The sequence below is a fragment of the Cololabis saira genome, chromosome 3, assembly GCF_033807715.1.
Source record: "Cololabis saira isolate AMF1-May2022 chromosome 3, fColSai1.1, whole genome shotgun sequence".
Classification (NCBI taxonomy): domain Eukaryota; kingdom Metazoa; phylum Chordata; class Actinopteri; order Beloniformes; family Belonidae; genus Cololabis; species Cololabis saira.
Genome location: NC_084589.1, coordinates 48,666,218 through 48,686,932, shown reverse-complemented (window position 1 = coordinate 48,686,932; position 20,715 = coordinate 48,666,218). Strand labels below are relative to the sequence as shown.

At 40.2% G+C, this 20,715-nt stretch overlaps 1 protein-coding gene and 1 pseudogene across 1 annotated transcript in view; one reads left to right on the top strand and one right to left on the bottom strand.

Annotated features, from left to right (window-relative positions):
• The window catches only part of LOC133424105 (gastrula zinc finger protein XlCGF57.1-like), a 41,400-nt pseudogene extending 32,819 nt beyond the window's left edge, over nucleotides 1–8,581 (bottom strand).
• Nucleotides 1–20,715, top strand: part of LOC133440735 (NACHT, LRR and PYD domains-containing protein 12-like) — a 239,256-nt gene that overhangs the window by 93,336 nt on the left and 125,205 nt on the right. The gene's annotated exons all lie outside the window — the stretch shown is intronic.

Here is a 20,715-nt window from a genome sequence, read left to right as displayed (position 1 = left end):
AAAAAACATGCTGACAAAAGCACAGGACAGTGCTGGTGACCCGTACCTAGCACTGATTGAATACCGGAACACACCACTGAGTGGGGTTGGACTCTCACCTGCTCAGATGCTCATGGGAAGAAGGCTCAAATCAAAGTTACCTGTGACAAAGACATTATTGCAGCCAGCTTTCTATAAAGATGCCAGGGGCCACCTCGTGCATAGACAACAAAGACAGAAACAATATTTTGATCAAGGAACCAGGACACTGTCTGACCTCCAAGTTGGTGAAAATGTGCAGGTTAGACAAGGCAACAAGTGGGAACCAGCCACTGTGGTAGAGAAACACATTCAGCCCAGATCATACATTATCAAAACCACAAGAGGAGAAATGTACAGGAGAAATCGCAGACACCTGCTCAAAACTAGAGATGCACCGATTGATCGGCCACTGATCGGGATCAGGCCTATAATGCCCCTATCGGTTTTGATTGGAGATCGGAAAATAGTTCAGAGCGGGTCAATCTGATGACGTTTACAACAACAAACACCGCCCGCTCGGGCATTCCTGCATCTCAGACAGAGCGGTCCTAAGGGGGCGTGGCCGGCCTCGTTGGTACAGCAGTTTTACAATGTCCAAAAAGGACAACAAATTTTGTTGTCCATTAAGCATTCTGATAAAACATCAATTTGTAGTGTCCCAGTCAAAAATTAAGTTGTTTACTTGGGTATTACAATAACTAAGGACCAACAAAAAATAACTTCACTGAATTTCAATCCTATTATCCAAAGAACTCAAAAAAAGTGAAACCAGTGGCTATTACGGGATCTCTCTCTTAGAGGTAGAGTTCTACTCACCAAGGCGGAAGGAATATCACGTTAACATATGCATCTCTGTCTCTGTTCGTGGACAACAAACGTATTACTCAGATTGACAGGCTGCTTCTCAACTTCTTGTGGAAAAATAGAACTCTTCATCTGAAAAAAATCTGTTCTAATGAATGACTATGAAAATGGTGGACTACATTTTCTAAATTTCTGCACCCTAAATAACACATTTAAGATACAATTGGATACAGTTGGTAAAAAAATGCAAAAAGTGAGTATTATCTTAACTTGATAAATGAAAATCTTAATGATCCCAGAAAATTTTGGAAATTAATTAAATCTTCATCAGGGTCTATGACAACCTCTACTCTTCCTGATCTTTTGAAGGTAAATCAGAGCGAAATTAAGGGTAAAGAAAATATAGCAGAAGCATTTAATAAGCATTTTATCAATGCAGGCTCAGTCATTCTCTCAAATCTCTCAAATCTCCCTGCAGATGTGAAAGACAGTGTAGCCACCTGTCCTGGGAATAGTTTTGAATTTCTCCCCATTTCTACCACTCAGGTTTACAAAGCTCTATCTAGTCTGGACTGTAAAAAGTCTGCCGGCCCTGACCAAATTGAACCTTATTTTTTAAAAACAGCTGCAGGTTTGATCGCAAGACCCATTGCCTCTATTTTTAATCTTAGTCTAAGCAGCGGTTTGATTCCCAGCTCCTGGAAGTCAGCATTTGTTTTTCCATTATTAAAAGGTGGAGATTCTTCTGTCCTGGATAATTATCGACCTATTTCCAGACTGTCCGTTATAGCCAAAATATTTGAATCCCTTGTAAATGAACAGCTAAAGCATTTTTTGACTGAAAATAATATTTTAAGTCAAACTCAGTCAGGTTTTAGGCAAGGGCATAGCACTATAACTGCAGCCACGTCAGTCACAGATGATATTATTACAGCTTTGGATGAAAAAAAATCATGTGCTGCACTTTTTATTGATCTTGCCAAAGCGTTTGACTCAGTGGATCATGGTCTTCTTCTGCATAGACTCAAATATATAGGTTTTAGTAACCCTGTACTGAATTGGTTTTCCAACTATCTGACTGGGAGAAGTCAGTGTGTGTCCATAGACAATTATAACTCTGCACCTCTAACTGTAAAGACAGGTGTTCCTCAAGGTTCTATCTTGGGACCAATTTTATTTTCTATTTATATAAATGATCTTGGGGTAGGACTAAATCCAGCAAAGGTACATCTCTATGCAGATGACACAATTATCTACGCTTTGGCACCATCTGTAAAAAAGGCAATGGATTCCTTGCAGTCTGCTTTTAATATATTGCAGGAGTCACTTCTTAAATTAAAACTGATTTTAAACTCTAAAAAGACTAAATACATGATTTTTACGCGTTCCCGGTCATTAGATTCTGATTGTGAGATCTTAACAGTAGATGGCGCTCACCTTGAGAGGGTTACCTCGTACAAATACCTTGGGATCTGGTTGGATGATAAGTTGACCTTTGATGTTCATATTGATAGCCTCCTAAAAAAGCTCAGACCAAAGTTAGGTTTTTATTTTCGTGCAAAAAAGATTTTTTCCTTTTGTTGCTAGAAAAAGATTGGTACAAAGTACCTTTTTGTCAGTATTAGACTATGGTGATGTCATTTACATGCATGCATCTTCATTTCTTTTGAAAAAACTGGATGTAGTCTATCATGCTGCCTTGCGGTTTGTAACTGGTTCAAGTGCACGTACACGTCATTGTACCTTGTATCAAATGGTTGAATGGAATTCACTGAGTCTAAGGAGAAAATCACATATGTTAATATTTATTGCAAAAGCATTACTGGGTAAACTACCGCTGTACATATCCAATTTATTCAAATATTACTCTAGCAGCTATAATACCAGATCATCAGAGAAAATTCTCCTCAAGGTCCCAAGCACTCGAACAGAGTTGGGTAAATCAGCCTTTTCCTTTTATGCACCGCAAGCTTGGAATGAGCTACAACACATACTCAACCTTAAATATTTACCCTCTCTTAACATGTTCAAACATATGTTAAAATCGGTTTTTACAGAACAATGTCATTGTTTTTACCGTATTTTCGCGACCATAAGGCGCAACTTTTTTTTTTTTTTTTTTTTTTAAATGTGCCGGGCGCCTTAAGAAACGGTGCGCCGTGTCTATTACCTGAATTACGGTAATGTAAGGCCGGCCACCATGTGAATGGTAAAAAGAGAAGGGGGCGGGGGAAGCCCCGGTGAGTTGCGACGTGAATGAGACTCCACTGAGCTGATTAATGCGAAACAGATGATGAAAACGTTTAAGGATTTGCTTGATGTGTAAAGTGAAATAAAATACAATCAAACTAAGTTTTGCTTCCGCTCTATTTAAATAAGCACACTTGTTCTGCAGCGCGCGTGTGTTTTGCATGTCGGGAACCGAGGAAGCACCTGCCGTGGGTTTGCGGGTCCGATCGCCGGTTCCCCGGGGCAGATCCGGCTGAAATTCCAGTGCTCTTTCCCCGGGAGCCCCTACAACAGTGCAGGCGGGCTCCTCCGGTCCCGGCTGGTCGGAACCGTCCACGTTCCCCGGTTAAAGCAGCGGCTGGAGCAGCGCGGTGATCGGCGCTGCTGCAGCCGACTTCCTGGTTCCCCAAGCGGGGTCCGATGACCTGGTTCCCGGCCGCTTTGCGAGCAGAGATTTCAGGGGTCTGTCCCAGGTCGGATCAACTTCAACCTGCGAGATTTTCAGGCAAATCTGTCGGTTTGATCTCCAGTAACCAAGATGCAGAGGATGCGCTCAGGAGCCGCCAGGCTCCCGCCGCGGGTTTGCCGGGCCAGGGCGCCCCATCCCCGGGGCAGATCCGGCCGAAATGCCGCTGGTCTTTCCGCGGGAGCCCCTGCTCCCATACAGGTGGATGGCTTCGGTGTCGGCCGGTCCGAACAGGTCACATTCCCGGTTAAAGCCGCTGTGACGCGCGCTGCTGCAACCCGACTTCCAGGTTCCCGAAGCTGGATCAGATCAAATTCTCCTGGTTCCCACCCGCTTTAGGAGCAGGGATTTCAGGGGTCTGTCCCAGGTCGGATCAACTTCAACCTGCGAGATTTTCAGGCAAATCTGTCGGTTTGATCTCCGGTAACCAAGATGCAGAGGATGCGCTCAGGAGCCGCCAGGCTCCCGCCGCGGGTTTGCCGGGCCAGGGCGCACCATCCCCGGGGCAGATCCGGCCGAAATGCCGCTGGTCTTTCCCCGGGAGCCCCTGCTCCCATACAGGTGGATGGCTTCGGTCCCAGCCGGTCCGAACAGGTCACATTCCCGGTTAAAGCCGCTGTGACGCGCGCTGCTCCACCCCGCTGGGGAGAGACGGGCTCTGCGCGGTGGAGGATCCGCACAACGGGGTATGAAAAGTTTATTTACTGTTGTGCAGAAAGTGACTGACACCGAGGAAATTCGGACTGGCGCAGCTGAATTAGCGGAGCTCTTTAATGCAGAAACAGAGGTTTTGCTCCCGCTCTATTTTTTAAATAAGCGCTTGTGTGCTTGTGTGTGCGTTCTGCATGTGTGTGCGTTCTGCAGCGGGTGTGTGTGTTTTCCGGCCGGCGTGTTTTGCGGCACGCGTGTGTGCAGCTCTGCTGTGTAGACTGCGCCTTTTGGGTCGGTGCGCCATATGTATGTTTTAAATCTAAAAATGACACACAAAAATGAGGGTGCGCCTTTCCACACGGTGCGCCGAATGGTCGCGAAAATACGGTAATCAAGTGTCATTCTTGTCATGAATTCTTTTTAGCTTTCTGATCCTTGTATGTTTTATGTTTGTTTGTTTCTTGTTTTGATATTTTTTATTTTTTGTAAAGTTACTTGTCCTTGTATGTATTTTCTTTTATATGAAACTGAATTTATTTTTTTGCTGCTATCTTGACCAGGACTCCCTGGCAGAAGAGATATTGTATCTCAATGGGATTTTCCTGAATAAATAAAGGATAAATAAAAAAAAAATAAATAAAAAAAATATGGAACAACAAAGACATATTGTTTAAACATAAATCCCTATTTATTGAGTACTGGTTTAATAACAACATTGTATACGTAGCTCAGTTGTTTAACAGGGACGGTCTTCTCTACTCCTATAATGAGTTTCTAGCAGAATACAATATTCCTGTGTCACCTGGCGACTTTGCAAAAGTATTTGGAGCAATCCCTTCTGGTGTTTGCATGTTTTTTAGATCTCAACCAAGAGTGGAAACCCAACAATTATCCCTGTTATCATTGACTGATACTCCAATTGGCAAAATCTGTTTGTCCTGTAACCGTGGTAAGAACAATAAGTTGATTAGATTCTTGTTTAGACAGGATGTCACCACAGTTCCTTATGTGGTCTCACACTGGAATAGGTACATGGATCATATTGTCTGGAAAAAGGTCTGACTCTTACCCAACCGATACCTGTTGACCAACAAAGTTAGAGAAATACTGTTTAAAATAATTCATAGATTTTATCCTTCTAATGATCATATTGTTAAAAGGTTTAAAATAGACATTGATGTGAAATGTGCTTTCTGTTCTGTAAATATTGAAACAATTACTCATTTATTTTGGCTCTGCCCCATTGTCCAAAACCTCTGGATTGATATATGTAATTTTATTGTTAACAATATTCAACCAGAATTTAAGTTGTTTTGGAGGGATGTGCTGTTTGGACTCTTTGACTTTGACAGGATTAAGGCAAAACCCAATGAAACATTCATTATTAACCTCGTCATACTGTTGGCAAAATTTAACATTCACAAATGTAAATTTACACATAGAAAACCCTCTTTTGTTGCTTATTACAATGAGCTCAAACATCGACTCCATTCAATTTTCTCTTCATCAAAAGGCGATCAAAACTATTAATATCTGTGCTCATTTTAATGTTTTCTTGTAAACTCTTATCCCCCCTGGCATGAAATGTGATTTCTATGTTCTGTTGAAGATATATAATTTGTAAACTTCAGGTTTTTGTGAAACAAAGTTTTTGAAAAAAAAATAACGATCTAACTACAAGTCCTGCATATGAACTCCTACATGAACATCTTCCAACGATCTGGTTTTTTGCCAGTGTCATCTCACATCTTACACGGAGCCACTGTGATCTGCATTTCTACTAAATAAACGATTAAGTCTAAAGAAATGTATGGATCTGGTTAAGAAATGTCTGGATCTGGTTAAATACAAAACAGCGCAAATAATGTTCAAAGCGAGGAATAATCTACTACCAAAAAATATCAGAGGAATGTTCACTGAGAGAGAAAGGGGCTATAATCTAAGGGGAGAACTAAATGTTAGAAAACATAAAGTAGGAACAACAATGTGCAGCATGTGCATATGGAACTGTGGAGACTCTGTGGAACAGTTTGGAGCTGGAAATGAAAAAGTACTAACATAAATCTGTTTAAAAAGAGATACAAAAAAATATTTATAAACAGGTATATGGAAGAGGAAATATAAATAACGAGTGTGAGAAAACAAATAAAATAGGGAAAAATGGTATATTATACTTGCTTAAGATATGTTTAGATATTTATGTGGATATTTATGTATTATATATTATATGTTGAGAGGGATAGTTATAATTATGTAATATATGCTATATATTTATTAGGTATGTAGCATATATTATATTTATAGGGATATTTATATAGTTATATAGTGTATATTTATATAGATTTATAAAATATTTGTATTTTCTATATATTGATATAATATTCATGTAATATTTATATTTTCTATATACTTATATGGATAATTATGTGGTAATAGGCATGTTTTACATAGTATTTATATAGACTATATTTATATGGATATTGTGTAGATATAATAATAGCAATAATGTAAATTCATAGAGTTATAAAGGGGTAGGAACTAGGAAAAAGTGTAGACTTCTTCCTACTCCTTTTTTCCAACATATGTGAATATGAAGATGTTAATGTTTATTTTTTATATACATGTTCGAAATATAAATTGATTCATTAATTAATTCATAAAGTGTGAAATATCAGTCTGGTCCAGAGTGTGAATGGAGCATGAAAGGCAGCACCAAGTAAACAGAACAACAAGTTAGTTCGGGATGTTTCCGAATCCCACATCAGCAGCTGCTTGAGCTGGGGAGTTTCCCATTTAGTTGGTTTGCTTCATCACCACGGCTTTTAAGTGGAAACAAAGGGATCTTGTAGGAGTCATACTCATGTGTTCATTCATTCAACTTTCCAGGGTTACGTACCGACTCTGTGGAGTCTGATTTCAGGTTTCCAGGCGAGGTCCAACAGTCTGCGCTGACGGTCGAGCTCTTCTTCATACTCCAAGATGCTTTTTTCAAACACTGACAATATTTCTACAGCAGCTGCTGTTAGTCGCTGACCGATAAACTCTCTCAGATGATTCACCTTAGACATTGTTGAAGAGGAAAAAGAAAGGAAACAACAGAACCGTCCTCTCCTTCTTCTTCTCTAGGTTTAATGGCGGATCACAACCAACGTTATTAGGTTCTACCGCCACCTGCTGTACCGGAGTGTGTAACATCAGGATCATTATTACACCAGGTTACAGTCTAACTTAAAGGGGGGAAAAAAGGAAATACCTAAATAAAATAAGATAACCACATTTAAATCTTATTATCTATCCCTGCATCTTAAAGAAAGACAAGGATTTCCTTATAACAATCCCTCATCACCTCACTCCTCCCTAATAACCTACTAAACTCCATTCCCGTCCCAGCTCGTACATCCTGTCTCTTAAAGCGTTCCTTTCTACCTCATACTTGCCACATTTAAGAATCACATGCTCTACATTCTCTGTGACATCACACTCATCACATTTATCAGACACGGACTTTGACATTAAATACAGAGTTGATTTTAAGGATTTAAGAAGGTTTCAACTAAGAAGGTACCCTAAGATACAGGTGTTTCCCAGATGACTTCTTAACACCGTTCTCAGGACCGCTCTTAAGATCGCTCTTTCAGAAGCTCTTTGGAGGAGCTGTCCACCACCGCGGTTCTGAAACCAAATCAATCGATGCCAGGCAAATCGATCACCGATCAATATCAGCGCATTTTCACACGCAGCACTGCTACCTAACGCACTAATTCCCTGCTGCCTGTGCGTTATGTGCGTTATAATGAAAAACTAAGATAATAAATATACTTCAATGACCCTTTTTCATGATGAAAACAAGACTGCAACTAAATAAGAAGTAGTCTTGGTAAGAGAATAATGAGGAAATGTATTGTTTTTATTAATGTGAAAGATGGACGAAAGGAGAAATTAACTTAACAATCAGCATATAGGACCACATTGTATCCTCCTGACTAGTAAAACAGAATCCTTCACCTCAAAAAAATATTCTGAAGTGTATTTAGCTGCTTGACCTTTTTCACTACTAAGCAGAATCTTGCCATCATCAACGTTGTATTTGCGGGTGTGTGGAGACACGCAGCGCTGCTCCTCAACACCAATCACCCGGGGGATCCCAGCCATGGCGTGGAAACCTTGGTGGAACTGGCGGATCTCCTCCCTTGTGGTGGGCATCTGGATGTGCGCTCGGGCATGGCGCAGGAGGATCGGTGTCACGGCTGCCACACTCCGTGACACCGACGCCTTGCTCAGTCCGGTGCCGTCCCCCACCACCTCCAGGAAGCTGCCCACTGCGTAAAAACGCAGTGCAGCCAGTAACTGGACCTCCGGGCTCAGGGCGAAATTGCACCGGGTTTCCCTCCGGATATGTGGAGACACCATCGTGATGAGGCGCTGTATCTCAGCCCGTGGAAGCCGGTGCCTCATCTGGACAGCCCGGTCCGACAGCACGTCCAGGGGATTGAAGTGCTGACGCACAAATGCGTTCATATAAACCGTTCTGTTTTGCACACGGCAACGCGGTTGATTTGCAGAGAGAATATGCTGTATAGCAGCCATGGTATCTCACACGTGTGATAAATGATATTCATGATGATCGTTTTATTTGTGCGTAATGCATAAAGCATATACAGGAACACACTTGTTATGCCTTATTTTTCTTTTTTTTCCCCTTTGCTGTCACCAATGAATGCTAAACAATATAAATCTAAAGTATAAAATAGATCAAAATTTGTGCGGTGTGTATTGTTTTAATATCTCATTGCTTGGTGTGATATTGATTTGCCTGACGCGGCTGGATCTGTGAGTCTTTGTTCACTAAGATGGTTGTAAAGACTGGGTCAGCAGTATCTTGCATTTCCTTCTTAATGAAAGAGCTTCTTAAGCTAAGAAAAACTCTAGGAAATGCGTTTTTCTTTCACAGGCTCCTTAAGAAGGTTTGAAAGAAGCCTTTTGCTGTTAAGAGCTTCTTAACTGATCTGGGAAACCCGGCCAATTGTCGGTAGTAAGACACAGGAGCCCTGTGAATCATGGGACTTATTTTGAACAATGATGAACCAAAATAAATGAATACACCTAAAAAATCTCAGTTCATTTACTGAATAATTTAGTTGAAATTAATTAACAACCTTCAATATAAATTGTCACCTTCATTTTCAAGTTCAGCCAGATTATTTATTAGATTCTTCCTCCTCCTCCTCCTCCTCCTCCTCCTCCTCCTCCTCCTCCTCCTCCTCCTCCTCCTCCTCCTCCTCTTCCTCCTCCTCCTCCTCCTCCTCCTCCTCCTCCTCCTCCTCCTCCTCCTCCTCCTCCTCCTCCACAGGTGCAGCTCTGACTCATTCCAGGATCAGTTCAGTTGTGTCTCAGTGGGTTTTGTTCAGACTGCAGAATCTTCATCTTCAACTCTTTGGATGGTTTGCACTTTGTCTTCGGGAACTGTGTTGTAGCTGTTTTGCATGAATGTAATTTATGTTTAAGAGGATTAATGCTTTTTGTAAGATTCCTTTGGTTTGGTTGGTTTGGATACCAGTGACAAGTCATAAAGCAGAATATTGCAGTTTTATTGGCTGCTGTATGTAGAATAAATAAAATAGAATAGAAAGCCTTTATTATCATAATACTGGTATAATGAAATTATACGAAATATACAGTAACGCAGTGAAAGTTTACAAGTCACTGGACCTTTTAGCAACGCAGTCTTTTGACTAGCAAACTTTATTTTATTTGTAAATTAAGGATTTGCTTCTGTATTTTGTGTGATTTTTCAGTTTTTGTAGTAAACATACAAAAGTAGAACTTTGCGACAAGATCTTTCCTTTCCGTCATCGGTGTGCTGGGTGCAAAAAACTTTAAAAGCTTGTGAGGCAGCTGCTGCTGCAACCACAGATCAGAAACACAGTGATAATCAGCCTGGTGATTAGTTTTATTCATCAATCCAACCGTGAGGTGTTTTTATTTCCTGGAATTAAGCTGTCGTCTGCAGCGTTAAAGTCAGTTTGGTTCCTGGAAGAAGTTGTTCTTTGGTACTTGTGTAACTACTGAAGATGGCGTATCTTCGTCCAAAAGTCTTTGTGACTGAACTTCCAATAGTGTCAAAGTTGACACAGAATCTCGCCAGAGGTTCATGCAGACGGGGGTCCAGACAGCTGGACACAGCTGCAGGTCATCTTCCATCTCTCCTGGACATTTACATCAGGAGATACAAGAACCCTGATGGACTCAACCCACCCCAACAACAGGCTGATTGAATGAATGAATGAATGAATGAATGAATGAATGAATGAATGAATTAATGAATTAATGAATTAATGAATTAATTAATGAATTAATTAATGAATGAATGAAAGCTTTATTCTGAACATGGGAAAACATAAAAATAACACACAAGTCAAAATAGTCAAAACAACAAAAAAATAAAATAAACAAATGTTGCCATGTCCGAAAAAGGAGTAGAAAGAAGCATGTGCTTATTTAATCCTACCCCTTCTCCCTTCTCAGTTATTAACAATCCTCAGTTGATTTCATTATCCTGTCTCACTACATTTTCACAACTACTGCATATATTGTGTACCAACACCTCATGTATATACATATTTACAAACAAGAAAATAAATAATGTAAGTAAACAAGTGACTAAATGATGTGTGGAAACAGCTGGTGATCGTCAAAGCCCTTCATTCTCCCTGTTTCCTGTGAAAAACATTTTTGTACCGCTGTTTGAACCGGCTCATGCTTGGACATTTCTTGAGCTCCGCACCCAAACTGTTCCACAACTTCACTCCACATATGGAAATAGTAAGGCCCAATCTCAATACTCCCCCTACTTTTCTCCACTCGCCCTTCTTTTCTTCACTCGCCCTTCTTTTCTTCCCTACCCCCTAAAAAAGAAGGGGGGGATTTTAGGGCACTTGAGATCTAGGGCACTTGGCCCAGGTGCCTGTCCCAATTCTCCCCCTACCCCTCGTTTTCATCCCTACCCTGATCATGAAGCAGAGATCCAAAAGCTGTTTTAATTTCAGCTGTAGCGCTGTTAATATGGCTCTTTATTAAGTTTTAATATTTTTTCAGGCGTAAAAGTAACCGTTAAGATCCCCAACCTGGGCTCAGTTTATCCAAATAACGCCTGTTAAGAAATTTGCTCCGAAGATTTCGGGATTTCTGCTTGACTGCCGGCTCCGGAGCTGATTATGGTTCTGCGTTAAATCGACGCAGAGCATAGGGCGTAGGTTACGTAACCTACGAAACCTACGTAACCTACGCCATACGTAACAGCCTTTATTCCAGTGCGATCTTCGCAAACAACGGACAAAAAAGGGATTATGTACATTCACTGAGTGAATATTATGAAAGTAAAATATAAGTTTCTCGCTAGAAATGTAAAGAAAACGCATTTTTATGCAGAAACTAACTCAAAATATTGATTTTATTCACAAAAAAATAAGAAATGTCCTCCATGTTTTTTTTTTGGATTCAGTCCGCAAATGACGACGAAAAGCATTCGGGGAAATTTTCATACCCCCTCGCTCGTGAAGTCAGCATCTGAAATCCCTCGATGTGAAGGGGCTATTCTCAGCCCCTAGCCCTCGTTATGCCCCCTCCCCCTAGGTGAAAAGAGGAATTGGGACACCACTACTCTCACGGGAACGCGCAAAATTTAGGGGTAGTGAAAAAAACGAGGGTGAGGGGGAGTATTGGGACGGGGCCTAAATGTTTTTAGTGTGCGGACACAAAGATGTTTTGAATTTTTCTCCCCCCTCAAATTATAATCTCCATCTCTGTTAAAAAACAATTTTTGAATATTTCCAGGAAGCATGTTGTTTTTTACTTTGTACATAGTTTGTGCTGTTTGAAAGTGAACCAGATCAGTAAATTTTAATGTTTTGGATTTTAAGAAGAGTGAATTTGTGTGATCCTTGTAACCGGTATTATGAATGATCCTTATGGCTCGATTTTGCATCATTGATAATGATTGTAGTGTACATTTATAAGTATTGCCCCAAACCTCCGCACAGTATTTTAGATATGGTAAAACCAGTGAACAATAGACAATGTGGAGTGATTTGTGGTCCAGAATATGTTTTGCCTTATTGATTACGGAGATGCTTCTTGATAGTTTGTTTTGTACATGTTTTGAGTGAGATTTCCGGTTTATTTTATCATCTATTATTACACCGAAAAAACATATTTTCATGAACTCTTGCAATATCCACACCTTCTACTTGCACCTGCACTTGAGTATCCCTTTTACAATTACCAAATACATGATTTTAGTTTAACTTAAGTTTAATGATAATTTATTTCTGTCAAACCACCTCTTTAATTTGCACATTTCTGCAGTGATCATATCCAGTAGCCCCTTTAAATCCCCCCCAGAACAAAAAATATTTGTGTCATCGGCAAACAATACTAATTTTAATATTTTTGATACCTTGTAAATATCATTGATGTAAAGCAGGGGTATTCAACTAAAACCTAAAGAGGTCCGGTTAGAGAAAATTTCTTGAAGCAAAGGTCCGGAAGATCATAATGTCTAACTATTTAGTGTGATATATATTTAAGTAGCCTAGTAGTTGTATTAACATCTGCATGTACTCAATACCTGCCTGTCAAATCAAATTAATTCAGTACGATTCAAAAACTTTTGGATAATATTTATTGTTACGTAACATAGAACTGAATAGAAATGTATGACTGCAGATATATAATAATGGTATAATAATGTTCTCTCATTAACTAAATAAAAGAAGGGCTGCATTTCAAAATAAGAGAAAATAAATAATAATAAAATAAATGAAAATTGCATGTTCAAATAAAGTGCTTAACTTCAGAAAAATAAAATAAATGGAGGAAAAGCTTGAATTTCCCTTTTTATGTTTCACATCTTGACTCAACAGTCTCAACCAATTTTACAGATAATAAATCTCAACACATCTTAACAATTGAACAGTTTTAGAGTATTACTTTCTTCCCCTCTTATATCCCACTCTCCCACTTTTTTGCTCAGTGTGAGAATTGAGCTTTGGCTTGCCCAACCAACATTTTAAATCTGGGCTTAAAGTGGAAATGAAGCAGTCAGTCAGGTATACATTATTTGCTAAATGGATATCCACTCTATTCACCAATTATGTAATAAACATGAAAAACGTAATACAATAAAAAATAAAAAGAACTCCCGTTATAGCTTTCATAGCACGGACGCCGCCATCTTGGCCGTGACGTCACGGGGTTGGTTGGTACTTGCTCTGAGTATAACTGGTGCTCTACAGACCGCCCTGTACACACTGACATCAGTCATCAGTCCGCCGCAAGGAAAGAGCAGTGAGACGCACCAAAGAGGCAGGGAAGAGACAGGTAATAGCCCCTAACGCAAAGGCAGTATTCACAAACATCAGTCACAGAAACCTAGCTGTTTGACATCATCATCACTGAAATAAAGTTTCACATCTCCCGCATTGAACACATCTTTCATTCCAAACAACAGCACTCATAACACCTGTCGCTGACAGCACAGACACTCCCCCTAGATTTCCATATCATCTCTGCAGCAGAAGAGTTTAGCTATACAATATAGCAGCCAAAAAGACAGTCAGAAATTAAAACTGAACCACATCTATTATAAACATCCGGGCTACAAAGCAATTCAGCCAAAACCTACGTTTTTCCACACCATACTGCTTCGTAAACAAGAGAAGCTAACAGCTGATGCACACAAATATCTGGACAGCAATAACGTTGAACAACTACTTCATGACAGATACTGTTAAATATCTGTCTCTAGACACAAATAGCCTACTGGTAACTATTACCAATTACGCCAAATAAAAAAAACTAAGAAAATGTCTGCTTTTTCCAATAAAGATGATTTACTTACAGATCGTGTTTTCCAATACAACGAAATGCATCCAACTGCCTCTGGGTTTTACGTCAATTTTCCACTCAAACAACAATAAAAAAAACGTGGCTTTTATACTCCACAGCACGGTCAAAAAAGTTCACCTCTGCTCTGCAGCAACACCTGCGTCCATCAACATGGTGTGCAATCATCACCGTGATAAAATTAATTTACTTTCCCAGTACTCCAGTACTCAGTACTTGTCCAGGGCCCGCACGCGCAGGACCTGGGGACGTGCGGGCTTGGACTTTTTTTTTTTGTGTTTACATCAATGTTATGGGCTGGTTATAAAGATATATCTAGTTTAAATAAACATTTTAATTTATAGATGATCTCGGATTATGTGTAGTGCGCATGTGTAACCCATATTTGCGTAGAGGAAGAGTTGGCGAGTGAGGAGAGGAAAGGAGTTAAGGCTGATTTATGGTTCCGCGTTACACCAATGCAGATTACGGCGTAGGGGACGCGGCGAAGCGGAAGGCCCGGAAAGTCAAACTGTAATTGTAAGTAATGACCCATTATTATTAATATTTGTTATAGTGATAGTCTATCACTAGTTTGTTTGTGTTTATGCGTGTTTATGATGTTTTTATTTGTGGTATGCCGCCGTGCCACCAAATTTCAATCTGTGCGCTGTGTGGGTTTATTATTCTCAGCTCTTGGCACTGCCGGTTCTGTCGCACACCGGCGCACTGTGTGCATTATGCTGTTGGTTATATGTGCTACAGCTATATGGGATTTTTTTTAAACATATCTATCTGCGCTGTGGTTGTGTTAAGGGTTAAAGCTGTCAGTAGTGCCCGTTGTCATTTGAATGGTGATGCATCTGCTGTGAGATTGCGTCAATCACAGCGTGTCTGTTTTGCATTGTGATGGGCAGGGCCCGGTTTAATGATCTTGCATCGGGGGGCCCGGTGCTGAGTTGTTTCGCCACTGGCCATAGGGTTGCTGACCTCCACAGTCCTCTCAATCTCGTCCTCATCCATGATCTTTCGCAAAAACCACTTGCTGTCCTGTCTTGTCAATAGAGCGTTCAAAGCACCAACCAACCCCGTGACGTAAGCACCGACGTCACTTCAAGATGGCGGCTCGCTAGCCAGAGAACTAGATAGAAACTACGAAAATAAATGTGTTATTTCTATGGGTTTCACAATTTATAAAAATCAGATTTTAGACAAAGTCGTTTTTTAAATATATTTGACCACTACCAGTGCCAAAACATGCACGTTTCATTTCCACTTTAAAGGAGGTCAGAGCCATTCTCATGCTCATGTGCAGATGCTCATTGGTGAGCCTGGAACGATATTTTGTTTTTATTATGTTCATTGTAGAAAACGCTGCCTCGCAGCTGTATGTGGAGCCGAACATGGTCAAGATAAACAGTGCCACTTTCTTCAGATCTGGGAAAGCTTCCTCAGAAACCATCTGGAGCCAGAAGGTGGTATATTTGGTTCTTGCAAACTGCTCTTTCAGGGCCACATCTGCCTGGAAGTCAATCATTTGCATCTAGAGAGCCCCAGAGTTTGCCCACTTGAAGTGATGTGTGACTTCATTTGAGAATGCTCTGACATCAGTGATCAGAAATGGATTCTCTATGAAGAGGCTGAGCTCCTCTCCAATGCGGAAGCTATCAAAGCGTTTTCAATCAACTTGTCAACAAAGTCAACAAAAGAGGAGACATCTCTATGGCCCTGCACTTGTTCTTTCACTTTTGGGAAGTGTGTGTAGTCTCCTTGCAGATCTTCTTTGAACACCTGAAGTTTTCGTTGAAATGAGCGGACATCTGTCATCAGATCACAAATAGAATTGTTCTTTCCCTGTAGCTGCAAATTAAGCCCATTCAGGTGTGACATGATATCAGCCAAAAAAGCTACAATATCCATGTTTTTCCTCGTCATTTAGAAACACACAAAAGTTGGCTGCTTTCTGACTTTGAAGTTGTTCCAAGAAAGCTGTTACTTCATGTCTAATTGACCAAAATCGCTCTAGCACCCTGCCTTTGCTGAGCCATCTCACATTATTGTGGAGCAAAAGATCATCAGAGTTTGCATCATCCTCTTTGAGAAAATCCCTGAGCATGCAATGCTGACAAGAAGAAGATGCCCTGTGAAAGTTTATGATTTTCATCATTGTCTTCATCACCTCAGCATACTCATCTGACAGGGCGGAGCAAAGGACAGCCTGATGAATAATGCAGTGGTAAGAGATCAGGTCATTGTTGTCTTCTTTCAACCTCGCCACAGCTCCCTTTTCTCTCCCTATCATGGCAGGGGCTCCATCAGTGGTTATGGATATGACTTTTTTTGGCTCTATTCCTCGCTGTGATAGCATTTCCTTAATGGCCAGGTAGATGTCTTCTCCTTTAGTAGTAGTCTGCAGGGGAGTCACGCCTAAAAGGTCTTCACAGAACTCATTTTCCTCCCTGTTTAAGAATCTTATGTAAACCAATAGCTGAGCATTGTCAGACACATCAGTAGATTCATCCACAGCCAAGCCTACACACGGTGCCTTACAAATAGCTTCTTCCAGCTGGGACAGTGTATCTTGAGTTAGTATCTCACTTCTCCTTGTGGCTGTGCAGGCTGACAGGGGTATTTTCTCTATTTTGTCACAGAGCTCATCTTTTTCTTTACCATCAAGTAATGCGCCTGCTATTTCAGTCATGCACTCTTTCACAACACTTGCATCAGTAAAGGGCTTTTTGTGTTTTCCTAAAACCCAAGCAACACGGAGGGAACATTCATTTGCACGCTGTTGTGCGCTGAAAGCACGGCTCAATACCCTGGTGGACTGATCATATTGGGCAGTGAGACTTTGAATTTTCTGCGTCCGGAGTTCGGACTTAGGTGGGTATGATTGGTGAAATGCTTTGTGCTTAGTCTCATAGTGACGCTTGACATTGGCACTTTTAATAAGTGCCACGGATTCTGAGCATATGAGGCACACTGGTTTCGTGCGCCCGGCAGGAAGAATGAACATGTAGGAATCAGTCCATTCCGTGTTGAACGCTCGGTTTTCGGCATCTACTTTTCTTTTTTTTGAAAGCGCCATAGTGTTTCCCCTGTTCTGCCTGTAACTCACGACCTGTCTTCCTGTATCTTCTCACTGTGTTTCTCGCTTCAATCGCTTTTCGTTCGCCACCTTCTCTTTCATTTATCACACTGCGTCTGTGCCTGCCTCCAAACCTCGCTCAAGCTTGTAGCTCCGAGAAGCTAAGTATCTTGGAGCGATGTGATTGGCTAGTTGAACCACGTGTACTATGACTCGCATGCGATTGGTTTGTAGCTTCCAATCCAGTGCCGTTAAAGGCACGGTTGTGTCAGATAGGGGAAAAGTAAAGCCTGAATCATGGTCCCGCGTTAAACCGACGCAGAGCTTACGGCGTAGGGTACGCGGTGACGCGAGCCGTACGGTTCAGTCGCCGCAAAACCTACGCCGTAGGCTCTGCGTTGGTGTAACGTGGAACCATAAATCAGCCTTGACGCTCCGGCTTAAAATAAATTCTCTCGTCAAAATTAAAAATATTTTAACAATTCATTCAGGGTCCGGATGGGATGGCATTTGGGTCCGGATCCGGACTGGAGTCCACTGGTTGCGGACCCCGGATGTAAAGGAAACAGTTTCGGACCCAGTACTGACCCCTGGGGTCCAAGCATGACGACGTAAACTCTCCCAACTTCACAAATTGTTTCCTGTCTCGTAGGTAAATTCTCACCCAGTGCAATTCTACGCCCCTGATCCCATACCGTTCCAGTTTGTTGATTAATATGTTATGATTGATTGTGTCAAAAGCTTTTTTAAGGTCTATGAATACTCCAACTGCATACTGTTTGTGGTCTATTGCGTTTGTAATTTCCTCTATTGATTCAATTATTGCCAGTGATGTTGAGCTGTTTGTGTGAATCCGACTGTCAGAAAGTAGTTTATGTTTATCTATGAATTTGTCTAGTCTGTTATTGAATAGTTTTCTAAAATTTTTGAGAATTGTGGAAGTAAAGAAACAGGTCTGTCATGGTGTCTATCCCCAGTTTTATACAGCGGCACAACTTTAGCTATTTTCATTTTGTTTGGAAATTTACCGGTTTGGAATGACAAGTTACAGATGTATGTTAGTTGTTCTGAAATCCCCTCAATGACCTTTTTTTAACAATTTTCATATCAATTTCATTACAATCGGTGGATGTTTTATATTTACATTTATTTACAATATCTATTATTTATTTTTCTTCCACTGCTGTAAGGAACATTGAGCTGGGATTCTTATCTATAAGATTATCATTCCAATCCTCAGATGACAATAGATCAGGGATTTTTTCTGCCATGTTTGGTCCAACACTTACAAAAAAATTGTTAAAGCTATTAACCACATAATCCATATTGACCTTTTTAATGTTGTTATCAATAAAATATTGAGGGCAACTCTGTTGTCTGGAGCCATTTTTGATAATACTATTTAAAATGTCCCATATTCCTTTAATATTGTTTTTATTGTTATCTAATATTTTGCTATAGTGTTCCTTCCTACATACCCTTATCATATTGGTTAACTTATTTTTATATTTTTTATATTTATGTTCTGCTTCTTTGGTTCTTAGTTTCATGAACTCTCTATAAAGTGTATTTTTTTCTTTTTACGGGCATTTTGTAATCCCTTTGTGATCCATGGTCGATCAGTGTATTTCTGTTTTCCACTGTATTGTTTTATTGTCTTTATTGGACAGTTTTTATCGTATAATGATGTGAACACTCTTAAGAAAGACTCATATGCATTATCAACATCATTTTCTGTGTATAAAGTTTCCAGGTTTTAGTGATTAACTGAAACATTTTGACTAAGAAACGTAAAAGAAGTTTCATCTTCCAGGTCATAAGACTTCTTCATCAAGACACACCCAGCACTCTGGACTCTGAACTCTGTCAATCATCACACCTCATATCACATTTATTACTTGTTTTCACTGGATACAGCATGTTTATAGTTCCTTATATTTGCACATTGAACATTTGTCTCTGCAGATCTACATTTAAAGTAACAAGATTCTCAAGTGTCTGCAGTAATGATACTCATTCGTAGCGATATATATAAAGTAAATGCTTCATGGCTGAGTTTTGAACGTCATCATTGGTGGCCATCTTGCCACATATAAGTTTTCTGGTGGGATCTGTGGGATCTAACCCCTGATTCTTTACTGGAGTCAACAACTCAGAAATATTCAAGAACAACAAGTAAGGGATGTCTTCATGATGGAAGCAGGTGTCACGCCCTCGATGAATCACTCCACAAGTGGCATTTCTGATGAAATCACACACACTATGTCCCAACAGCTGACGCTGGATGGACATTGTTGGTAGAAACACGTCATAGGATTTATTCTGAACAATGATGAACCAAAATAAATTAATACACCTGAAAAAAAAATCTCAGTTAAATTACTCAATAATTTAGTTGAAATTCATTAACAACCTTCAATATAAATTGTCACCTTCATTTTTTAAATTCAGCCAGATTATTTATTAGACTCTTCCTCCCCTTACCTGTCCCCCCTCCTCCTCCTATCTGTCCATCCTCCTCCTCCTCCACAGTTGCAGCTCTGACTCATTCCAGGATCAGTTCAGTTGCGTCTCAGTGGGTTTTGTTCAGACTGCAGAATCTTCATCTTCAACTCTTTGGACTGTTTAAAGAAACTGTAAGTTTAAAATTTGTCTTCAGGGACTTTCCTGTTTGTTTCTGCTCCTCCATGGTTGGAGGAAGTATTCAATGCAGACTTTGATCATTCTTGTTTCTGAAGACTAATCTTCATGATTGTTAGTTGACAATATTTTTATTGGATTTATTTTTTATCTCTTGTAGCCGTTTGTGACAAGTGACAAGTCACAAAACAGAATATTGCATTTCTATTGGCTGCTGTATGTAGAATAAATATACGGTAACTCAGTGAAAGTTTACAAGTCACCAGACCTTTGAGCAACACAGGCTTTTGACCAGCATACTTTATCTTATTTACAAAAGTTAAGGATTTAGTTCTGTATTTTGTATGATTTTTCAGTTTTTTAAGTAAACATAAAAAAGTAGAACTTTGCGCTAAGACCTTTCCTTTACGTCATCGGTGTGCTGGGTGCAAAACACTTTATGGTCCAAAGCACGTGAGGCAGCTGCTGCTGCTGCTGCAACTACAGATCAGAAACACAGTGATGATCAGCTGGTGATTAGTTTTATTCATCAATCAAACTGAGGTTTTTTTATTTCCTGGAATGAAGCTGTCGTCTGCAGCATTAAAGTCAGTTTGGTTCCTGGAAGAAGTTGTTCTTTGGTACTTGTGTAACTACTGAAGATGGCGTATCTTTGTCCAGAAGTCTTCCTGACTGAACTTCCAATAGTATCAATGTTGGCACAGAATCTCCCCAGAGGTTCATGCAGATGGGGGGCAGAAACAACAGGCTGATTAACTGAAACATTTTTACTGAGAGACGTTTCTTCTTCCAGGTCATAAGACTTCTTAATCAAGACACACCCAGTACTCTGGACTCTGAACTCTGTCAATCATCACACCTCATATCACATTTATTACTTGTTTGCACTGGATACAGCATGTTTATATCTCATTTACAGTAACAAGATTTTTGA